Source organism: Cynocephalus volans, chromosome 2, assembly GCF_027409185.1.
Source record: "Cynocephalus volans isolate mCynVol1 chromosome 2, mCynVol1.pri, whole genome shotgun sequence".
Taxonomy (NCBI): domain Eukaryota; kingdom Metazoa; phylum Chordata; class Mammalia; order Dermoptera; family Cynocephalidae; genus Cynocephalus; species Cynocephalus volans.
Genome location: NC_084461.1, coordinates 179,456,682 through 179,468,782, shown reverse-complemented (window position 1 = coordinate 179,468,782; position 12,101 = coordinate 179,456,682). Strand labels below are relative to the sequence as shown.

Genomic DNA, 12,101 nt, shown 5'->3' with positions numbered 1-12,101 from the left:
TAATGATCACTTTATTTTTGAAGGAATGTGTTTGCAACTTTGCAGAGGAGAGCCACGAGTCCACGTGCTTCAAGATCTTGCTCATGTTCCCCAAGCCTATGAATTTCTAGATTGGAAAGCAGTGGCTATTAACTGACGATTTTCTATGTGCCACACATTCTCCTACTCACTTTAAATGCTTTATATCACTCAATCCTCACAACAGCCCTGTGATTTCAGTACATTCTCATTTTACAAATGAGGAAATGGAAGTTTAGGGAGGTCACTCTGATATTAAAGATTGGAAGCAGGATTCACACCAATGGTTGCCTGAAGCCCATCAGCAAAGACAAATATACCTCTGCTCTTCATAATATACTGTGATGAAGGTCTTTAGAACTTCTTCACAACCAGGCTCAGAAGTTAAGTTCAACCTGAACATGACATTTTGCCTAAGGAAGGCATGTCTTGAGGCTGACTCAGAGACCAGAAGTCCTTCCCGTTTATGGATTCCTCCATTCCCTTATTCACTCAGCACAGATGTGGCTGCTGTTCTACACTAGCCTTTTTGCTTTATAACCAAGATAGCCAGTTGCATCTTCCCAGAAATTAAAATAAATCTGAGGCAGGATGTATGAGGATGAGAATGTGGATGCTGGAGACTGATGACCTGGGTTTAAATCCCAGCTCTGCCAGTCACTGGTGTGTAACCTTAGACAACTTCTCAACCCTCCTGTCTTTCAATTACTTTATCTGTAAAATGGACATACTATAGTACCTCTGTAACAACGATTGTTATGTGTTCACCAGAACATTATCATCATCACCATTATCACCATCATCATCATTACCATCATCATTATTTTATTCCAGGTCAGACAGCTACCCTAGGTTTCCAAAATTCCCTTGCAGTTAGATGTGCCACATGACTGATTTCTGGCCAATGGAATGTGGATAGAGTGATGGGTACCATGTCCACCCAGCCCATCACCCTCTCCTCCCCAACATGTGATTCTCCATACTCTTTACCCCTCTGGTTGAATGGAATGTAGATAACCCTTATGGAAACTTGGAAGCCAAATACTGGAAATTATGGAACTAAGATGGACATGTCTGGGTCCCTGAATCACCACTGGAAGAGAGAAACCCAGTCAGGAATATCTGCATTAGATTGTATCATGAGTGAGTAACTAACTTTATCATGTCAACCACTCAGAAATCAGGGTTTCTGATGTTTACCATAATCGGTACAACCAACCTCACAAGATTGAGGAATTACATGAGTTAATATATAGGTAAAATGTGCACAGTGGTACACTGGTTTATGGTAAATACCTCACAACCTTCACACTCCAAATCAGTAGTGAGAGACCTTTCAGGATGGAATGATCCTTTCTGTGGAGACCACTCATTTTGATGGCTTCTAGGAAGTTGGATGTGTCTAAACAGACTGTGGGGATTTACTGAGGATGAATCTCTTCTCTGTCTCCAGGAGTAGCTGGTTTCTCCCAAACACTGCCAACTTCATGAACCATAAATGCAATCTGGGATTCCACAGTGGAACCCCCACCAAGCACAGACAGATTACTGTGGCTCTTATACACTCAGAGATGAATCATTGGTAGGACCCTTGGAGACACAACAGGACACTACATTCCCAGATCTCCTCAACACTGTTTCCTCATGACTCAGTAGTGTTCACAAAATGAAAAGAACCAGTGGTTCTCGTCAGAGCCAGGTCAGTCTCCTTTACTTGTAAAGAATACCCAACAATGAGAAACTTTTTGAAATGAATTGAGGCTCTTCTCTCTGTCATGAGGCATGTACTGCTTCTCTCATTATTGGGTGTAGAGAAACAGTGGAGACCACATAATCTCTTGAGAGGAGAGAAGCACATTAGGTGAATTCCTATTTAACCAACTTTTTCCCCAAAGGTAACTGGCCAGGTAACTCGTACAAGGGAAAGAGCCCAAGCAGAAAGTGGTAGTCTAGCTAGACTACAAAGTTAGAAGGCAGCATTAAAGAAGAGACACAATTAAGGGTAACCCCTAAGATCTGTGAACTTGTTCCCCCCAAATTATTACATGATTTTTGAATTGTACATGTGCAAGGCAAGCAAGTCTCTAAGCAACATAAAGGAAAGAAAATGGAAAGTTAAAGAATTGAATATAGATTTAAACATTTTGTTCAGTGCTAAGAACAAAAATTAAGTTCAAGTCTTGTGAAATTATAGGAGCTTGAGCTTTTCACTGGAACCCAAGAAGGGCCACACCTTACAAGTTGGAATCATGTTGAAGGACTAAGGGCCACATTCTACAGGCAAAAGTGTAACATGTTTACCCAAACAAAGCCTAAAACAAGCATTCACAGGATCTGGATATGCCACAAGTACTTTAACTGCATGCTAGATAAAACCCAACAAGGGGTTTCAAGATGGCGGCGGCTGCGGCGGCTGGCGCGGAGTAGCTGAGGTGGAAAAGGTGGCCACTGGGCCTCAGGCAGCCGGGAAACTTGTGGACCTTCCTCTGGCCATCTCTTAAGGGAGGACTGCTGCTGCTGGCCGGTCGTGGGGGCTCAACGCCACTTTGCCCCCGGCAGGAGAGGCTGCCTCATTTACAGGCAACAGCTTTGAAGTGTGGAGCAGGAAAAGAACTGATTCTTAGCTGCAAAAGCGAGTCTCGAAACAGGGAACACGGCGCCAGGGCTGCTGTGGATGCAGCCAGGATCCCGGAGGCTGGGGCCGCACTGAAGGTGGCCAGCTGCCCTATTCAGGATCCGAGGTTTCAGGCCGGCATTAAAGAAGATTCCTGGGAGCGCCCGAGCGGCGCCGCGACTGAACAGCCCGAGGCGGCAGCGCCGAGAACACGGAAGGCAACAAACCAGAGACAGAGCGAGCGCCCGACCTGGCACAGCACTGTGAGTGATCCCTGGCCCACGCGGCTCCCGCCTGCACCACCAGGCCACTCACTGCCCCGGTGCTGCCTCCATTTTCCCAGGTGCGGGCAGCTCCGCCCTGCTCGGCCATCACTGAGCCCATTTGCTTGGCCTGGCGCGGGGCTTTCCGGACCCTGCGGGCCGGCCTCCTCTCCCACTCCCTCCGCGGTTCTCTGGCGGGGCTGGGGGTGTGGGGCGTCCCGACCAGTGTTGGGAGGGCTAGAAAGTACGGGCGGGCCGACTGTCACTCCACCACACCCTGGACTCCGGCCCCGGTAAACTTCCTGTTACTGGGAGGCAGATAACATCTCTGCGACCACCAGTTTGGAAAAAAGCCTAACGAATTTCTGGTTGGGAATAGTGTGGTAGGAGAGTTCCCAGGTCCGCTTGAACCTGCCGGAGAGCAGGCTGCAGGCAGGCACTAGACTCGGTTTATACCGGGGGGATACAAAGGTGAACAAGACCTGAGAAAGATCTACACAGTGCTACAAAGGCACCCAGAGAGACCGGTTGTCTGTGCCTAGCAGAAACCTGATAGACTTCCTGGGCGAGGTGGTGCTGAGCAGGGTCTTGAAGGCCCAGCTGATAGACGAGGGGTGCAGAAGACACGCCCCAGCCCAGCACAGTGTGCACAGAGGGGGGATACGTGCGGCCAGGGAGGCGGAGACTCGACAGAAACCACACACCCGGTGGGGTCGCCACTGCACAATCTAACAGCCTGGGCCAGAGCACACGGAACGGGGAGAAGTCCTGTACAGAAAGTGAAAGCTCAACAGAGATCACACACCCTGTGGTACGTGATCCACCAGCCCAGCAGAGTACAAGCTGACCAGAAAGGTGGATCCCCGGAGAAGCCCAAGACCCGAGGCAACCACACACACAAGACACTAGAGGCCAACTGAGCAGTCACGGCGGGAGCCATACCAAATTAGCAACCACAGCAACATCCTAGTTAGTCATTAGTCTCAAACCGGTGGACTGTGAAACCCCCTGCCACAATGAATAAACACCAAAAAAAAGACACCAGAAATACAAAAAATCAAGAAAGTACACCACCAAAAGTTAATAAATCTCATACTCTAGATCCTATAGAACAAGAAGCCCTTGAAATAACTGACAAGGAATTTCGAGTGATAATTCTAAGGAAACTGAATGAGATACAAGAAAACTCAGCTAGACATCATGATGAAATGAGGAAAAGTATACAGGATCTGAAAGAGGAAATATACAAGGAAATCAATGTCCTGAAAAAAAATGTAGCAGAACTTGCTGAACTGAAGAAATTATTCAGCGAAATAAAAAACACAACGGAGAGTTTAACCAGCAGGCTTGTCGAAGTTGAAGAGAGAACCTCTGAACTTGAAGATGGGCTGTTTGAAATAACACAAGCAGACAAAAAGAAAGAAAAAAGAATCAAGGACATGGAAGAAAATCTGAGAGAGATATCAGACAACCTCAAGCGCTCAAATATCCGAGTCATGGGTATTCCAGAAGGGGAGGAAAATGGAGATTCCATTGAAAACATATTCAACAAAATAGTGGCAGAAAACTTCCCAGGTATAGGAAAAATCACAAATCTTCTGATCCAGGAAGCTCAACGATCTCCAAACGTATTCAACCCAAAAAGGCCTTCTCCAAGACATGTCATAGTCAAATTGGCAAAACTCAGAGACAAAGAGAGAATCTTAAAAGCTGCAAGAGAGAAGCGTCAAATCACCTATAAGGGAGCCCCAATCAGGTTAACATCAGACTTTTCATCACAAACCCTAAAAGCTAGAAAGGAATGGGATGATATTTTCAAAATACTAAAAGACAAAGATTGCCAGCCAAGAATACTCTACCCTGCAAGGCTATCCTTCCGAAATGAGGGGCAAATAGTATATTTCTCAGACAAACAAAAACTGCGGGAGTTCACTACCACAAGACCACCCTTACAAGAAATCCTCAAGGGAGTACTAGGTTTGGTTCCCGAAAAATAACTACCACTGCCATAAAAACCTAAGAAAAATCTAAACCCGCTAGTACAATAAAAATGGCATTCATGAAGAGAAAACAAGCTAACAAAAACACTATCTACAACCTAAGGAACCAACAAACAAAGAAACCAAACAGTAAATCAGAAAGCAAGGAACAAAAGACACCTAAGACAACCAAACAACCAATAAAATGCTAGGAATAAATCAACACCTTTCAATAACAACTCTTAATGTTAAAGGCTTAAATTCCCCAATTAAAAGACACAGACTGGCTGACTGGATCAAAAAGCAGGACCCAACTATATGCTGCCTACAAGAGACCCACCTCACCCAAAAAGATTCACACAGACTAAGAGTGAAAGGATGGAAAAAGATTTACCATGCAAACAGAAAAGAAAAACGAGCAGGAGTGGCTATTCTTATATCTGACAAAATAGACTTTAAACTAAAAACCATAAAAAGAGACAATGAGGGACACTACTTAATGATAAAAGGACTGATCCATCAAGAAGACATAACAATCATAAATATGTACGCACCCAATGATGGAGCAGCCAGATTTATAAAACAAACTCTATTAGACCTAAAGAAGGAAATAGACACTAATACCATAATAGCAGGGGACCTGAACACTCCACTGTCAATATTAGACAGATCATCTAGGCAAAGAATCAGTAGAGAAACACAAGATCTAAACAAGACTCTAGACCAATTGGAATTGGCAGATATCTACAGAACATTCCACCCAACAACCTCAGAATATTCATTCTTCTCATCAGCACATGGATCATTCTCCAGGATAGATCACATATTAGGTCACAAATCAAGTCTCAGTAAATTCAAAAAAATTGGAATTATCCCATGTATCTTCTCAGACCACAATGGATTAAAACTAGAAATTAATAACAAACAAAACTCTGGAAACTATACAAACACATGGAAATTAAACAGCATTCTACTTAATGACATATGGGTCCAAGAAGAAATCAAGCAGGAAATCAAAAAGTTTATTGAAACTAATGAAAACAATGATACATCATACCAAAACCTGTGGGATACTGCAAAAGCAGTATTGAGGGGAAAATTTATTGCATTAAATGCTCACTTCAGAAGAATGGAAAGATGGCAAGTGAACAACCTAACACTTCACCTTAAAGAACTAGAAAAACAAGAACAATCCAATCCTAAAGTTAGCAGACGGAAAGAAATCATTAAGATCAGAGCAGAACTGAATGAAATTGAAAACCAAAAAACAATTCAAAAGATCAACGAATCAAAAAGTTGGTTTTTTGAAAAGATAAATAAAATTGACAAACCATTAGCATGGCTAACAAAAAAAAGAAGAGAGAAGACTCAAATAACAAAAATTAGAAATGAAAAAGGCGATATTACAACTGATTCATCTGAAATACAAGGAATCATTCGAGACTACTATAAACAACTATACGCCAACAAATTTGAAAATCTGGAGGAAATGGATAAATTTCTGGACACACACAAGCTCCCAAAACTGAACCGTGAAGACGTAGAAAATTTGAACAGACCAATAACAATAAAGGAGATTGAAGCTGTTATCAGAAGGCTCCCAACAAAGAAAAGCCCAGGACCAGATGGATTCACAGCAGAATTTTACCAAACATTCAAAGAGGAATTGACACCGATTCTTTACAAACTATTCCAAAAGATTGAAACGGACGCAAATCTCCCAAACTCATTCTATGAAGCAAACATCATCCTGATACCAAAACCAGGTAAAGATATAACCAAAAAAGAAAACTACAGGCCGATATCCTTGATGAATATAGATGCAAAAATCCTCACTAAAATACTAGCAAACAGAATACAGCAACACATACGAAAAATTATTCATCATGATCAAGTGGGATTCATCCCAGGGATGCAAGGTTGGTTCAACATACGCAAATCAATAAATGTGATACACCATATTAATAAACTCAAACACCAGGACCATATGATCATCTCTATAGATGCTGAAAAAGCATTTGATAAAGTTCAGCACTCATTCATGACAAAGACCCTCTATAAGTTAGGTATAGAGGGAAAGTATCTCAACATAATTAAAGCCATATATGACAAACCCACTGCCAATATCATCCTGAATGGGGAAAAGCTGAAAGCTTTTCCTTTAAGAACAGGCACTAGACAAGGATGCCCACTCTCACCACTCCTATTCAACATAGTGTTGGAAGTACTAGCCAGAGCAATCAGAGAAGAGAAGGAAATAAAGGGCATCCAGATTGGAAAAGATGAAGTCAAACTGTCCCTGTTTGCAGATGACATGATCCTATATATCGAACAGCCTAAAACCTCTACAAAAAAACTGTTGGAATTGATAAATGATTTCAGCACAGTAGCAGGATACAAAATCAACACACAAAAATCAGTAGCATTTCTTTTCTCCAATAGTGAACATGCAGAAGGAGAAATCAAGAAAGCCTGCCCATTTACAATAGCCACCAAAAAAATAAAATACTTAGGAATTGAGTTAACCAAGGAGGTGAAAAATCTCTATAATGAGAACTACAAACCACTGCTGAGAGAAATTAGAGAGGATACAAGAAGATGGAAAGATATTCCATGCTCTTGGATTGGAAGAATCAACATAGTGAAAATGTCCATACTACCCAAAGTGATATACAAATTCAATGCAATCCCCATCAAAATTCCAAAGACATTTTTCTCAGAAATGGAAAAAACTATTCAGACATTTATATGGAACAATAAAAGACCACGAATAGCCAAAGCAATGCTGAGCAAAAAAAATAAAGCTGGAGGCATAACACTACCTGACTTTAAGCTATACTACAAAGCTATAATAACCAAAACAGTATGGTACTGGCATAAAAACAGACACACTGACCAATGGAATAGAATAGAGAATCCAGAAATCAACCCACACACTTACTGCCATCTGATCTTTGACAAAGGCACCAAGCCTATTCACTGGGGAAGGGACTGCCTCTTCAGCAAGTGGTGTTGGGATAACTGGATATCGATATGCAAGAGAATGAAACTAGATCCATACCTCTCACCGTATACTAAAATCAACTCAAAATGGATTAAGGATTTAAATATACACCCTGAGACAATAAAACTTCTTAAAGAAAACATAGGGGAAACACTTCAGGAAATAGGACTGGGCACAGACTTCATGAATACGACCCCAAAAGCACGGGCAACCAAAGGAAAAATAAACAAATGGGATTATATCAAACTAAAAAGCTTCTGCACAGCAAAAGAAACAATTAAAAGAGTTAAAAGACAACCAACAGAGTGGGAGAAAATATTTGCAAAATATACATCTGACAAAGGATTAATATCCAGAATATATAAGGAACTCAAACAACTGTACAAGAAGAAAACAAGCAACCCAATTAAAAAATGGGCAAAAGAGCTAAGTAGGCATTTCTCTAAGGAAGATATCCAAATGGCCAACAGACATATGAAAAAATGCTCAACATCACTCAGCATCCGGGAAATGCAAATCAAAACCACATTGAGATTCCATCTAACCCCAGTTAGGATGGCTAAAATCCAAAAGACTATGAACGATAAATGCTGGCGAGGCTGCGGAGAAAAAGGAACTCTCATACATTGTTGGTGGGACTGCAAAATGGTGCAGCCTCTATGGAAAATGGTATGGAGGTTCCTTAAACAATTGCAAATAGATCTACCATACGACCCAGCCATCCCACTGTTGGGAATATACCCAGAGGAATGGAAATCATCAAGTCGAAGGTATACCTGTTCCCCAATGTTCATCGCAGCACTCTTTACAATAGCCAAGAGTTGGAACCAGCCCAAATGCCCATCATCAGATGAGTGGATACGGAAAATGTGGTGCATCTACACAATGGAATACTACTCAGCTATAAAAACGAATGAAATACTGCCATTTGCAACAACATGGATGGACCTTGAGAGAATTATATTAAGTGAAACAAGTCAGGCACAGAAAGAGAAATACCACATGTTCTCACTTATTGGAGGGAGCTAAACATTAATATATAAATTCACACACACACACACACAAATCGGGGGGGGGAGGGAAGAAGATATAACAACCACAATTATTTGAAGTTGATACAACAAGCAAACAGAAAGGACATTGTTGGGGGGGAGGGGGGGGAGGGAGAAGGGAGGGAGGTTTTGGTGATGGGGAGCATTAATCAGCTACAATGTATATCGACAAAATAAAATTTAAAAAATAAATAAATAAATAAATAAATAAACAATAAAAAAAAAAAAAAAAACCCAACAAGTTTCAAAGGGAAGTAACAGAATCCAGAGTCTCTACAGTATATAATCCACCATGTTCAGTACACAATAGACAAGCAAAGAAATAAGAAAATGTGATGCATAATCAAGAGAAAAAACAGTAGGAGCATGCTCATGGATGACCCAGATGTTGGAATAGGCAGAAAAAGTTTTTAAAATAATTATTACAAATAGGTAAAACAATGTACAGGAAAGGATGAATATGATGGGTGAGAGAATGCATTCTTTGGAGAATGCAAAGAGTGATAAGAAAACTAAAAATGAATCAAATGAAAATCTCAGAACAAGAAAATATAATGGCCAAAATTGTAGAAAAAAATTATCTGATAGTCTTAATAGCAGATTGGACACTGCAAAGAAAAAAAATCAGTAAACTTGAAGACAGATCAGTAGAAATTATCCTAACTGAAATACAATGAAGAAAATGAAGCAGTAATAATCAGGGGTTCAAAGGTCTGTAAGACAATAGTAAACAGTCTGACTTAAGTGAAATGGAAGTCTTAGAAGGAAAAGATAGAATAAGGAGAAAAAAATATGTGGAGACATAATGTTTGAAATTTGAAGAAAACTACCATCCTGAGACTCAGGAATTCCAGTAAATTTCAAAAAGTATAATTAAAATAATAGCAAAGGCATATTACAGTCAAACTACTAAACATCAAAGTAAAGAGAAAAACCTTGAAAGCAGTCCGAAAGTAACAATAGGAATGACAGCTGACACATTACAAAAACAATGAAAGCCAAGAGAAAACGGAATGACATTCTGGAAGTGTGGGGAGTGGGGGGAAGTCTAGAATTCTAACTCAGAGAAAATACATTTTAAACTGAAGTTGAAATAATGGGTTATTTCAGATTTAAAAAAATACTGCAAGAAATTCTAAAGGAAATTTTCAGGACTGAAAGGAAATGATATCAAATGGAAATACAGACCTATAAAAAGGAATAAAAAGGGATGGTAGAAACTGTAAATATGTTGAAATATATAAAAGAATATTGTCTCAAATTCTTTATAATCAAATAAACATTTAAATAAAAATAATAACTGTATTGAGTGATTTATTATATATGTAAAAGTAAAATATAAAAAACTTGTAAATGCCAAGGAGCACAAATGAAATTATAATGTACTATTCTTCCATTGTAAATAAATTGGTATGTTTAAAGTAATTTTTTAATAAGTATGCATGCTGTACTCTCTACAGCAGACTCTAAAACAATAATACAATGTGTTATTTCAAAAAGAGAAGTCAATAGAGGAAAGAAAATTGAATATAAAAACTTCTGTCAACCCGAAAGCAGTCAGGAAAAGATAAACAAAGAACAAAAGAATGGGCAGGACAAATTAAAAACAAACAGTGAGATGGTAGACTTAAATCAAGTCATATAAACAATCATACTAACAGAAAAAGAACTAAACATTCCAATTAAAAGGCAGAAATTGTCAGACTATTATAACAGCAAGATGCAACTATAGACTACTTATAAGAGACACACTTAATATAAAGATACAAGAATTTGAAAGTAAGGGTTAGGAAAAGATAATATGTAAATACTAAGTATAAGAAAGCTGGTGACCATATTAATATCAGACAAGACTGTCTTCAAGACAAGAAATAACACCAGAGATAAAGAGGGACATTTCATTATGAGAAAGGGGTTAATTTATCAGGAAGATCTAACAACTTTAAATGTATATGCAACTAATAATGGAGGTTCAAAATATATAAAGCAAAAACTGAGAAAACTACAGAGAGAAATAGACAAATAGACAATAACTCTGAAAAACTGATAAAACAAGTAAACAGAACCCAATAAATATATGGAAGATTTGAAGAGCTCTATTAAACAACTTGACCCAATTAGCATTTATATAGCACCCCACCAGATCTGCTTAATGCACATTCTTTTGAAGTACATCTGGATTATTCACCAAAGACGACCATACACAGGTCCATAATACAAGTCTTAACACATTTCAAATGATTGAACCCATACAGGGTATATTGTCTGATCACAAAAGAATTAAATTAGAAATCATTAATAGGAACATATCTTCTTTTTTTAACCTTCAAATATTTATAAATTAAGGAACCCATTTGTAAATAAGGTCAAGAAAGACCTTACATGGGAAATTTTAAAATATTTTAAACTGAATAATAATGGCAAGATGAATATATCATATATGGTGGGCTGTAGGTAAAGCAATGCTTTAAGGGAGCCATTAGTTTAAATACTTAGGAAAGATGTATAGTTTAAATCAATAATCTAAGCTTCCACATTAAGAAACTAGAATAGAAGAGCAAGTTAAACCCAAAATAAATAGGAAAAAAGGAAATGAGTCAAAAATCAATGATATAAAATTATTAAAAATAGAAAACTCAACCAAATCAAAAGTTAGATCTTTAAAAACATTAATAAAATAATAAACACATTACAAGTCTGATCAAAAAAGGAGAAAGCATAAATACTAATAGGAATTCAAGAGGAGATATTACTATACACCAAAGGTATTTAAAGAATAATATGGTAATACTATAAACAATTTTATAAGAATAAATTACATAATTTAGAAGAAATGGAGAAATTTCTTGAAAAACACACTTACCAAAACTGACAAATGAGGAAATAGAAAATCTGAATCACCCTATATCTATTAAATAAATTAAACCTGTAATTTTAAAACATTTCTACAAAGAAAACTCCAGGTCCAGATAATTTCCCTGGTGAATTCTACCAAACATTAGAGAGAGAAATAGTACTGATACTACTAAACTCTTTCAGATACTAGCAAGTGACAGAACATCCCCAATTCATTTTATGAGTCCATCACAGCCCTGATTCCAAAACCAAAGGAAACTGTAAGAAACTAAAATTACAAACCAATATCCTTCATGAACATTGATGTGAGAATTC

The 12,101-nt window shown here is 38.7% G+C and overlaps 1 protein-coding gene across 7 annotated transcripts in view; it reads right to left on the bottom strand.

Annotated features, from left to right (window-relative positions):
• Nucleotides 1–12,101, bottom strand: part of RIMBP2 (RIMS binding protein 2) — a 109,170-nt gene that overhangs the window by 49,677 nt on the left and 47,392 nt on the right. The window lies entirely within an intron of this gene.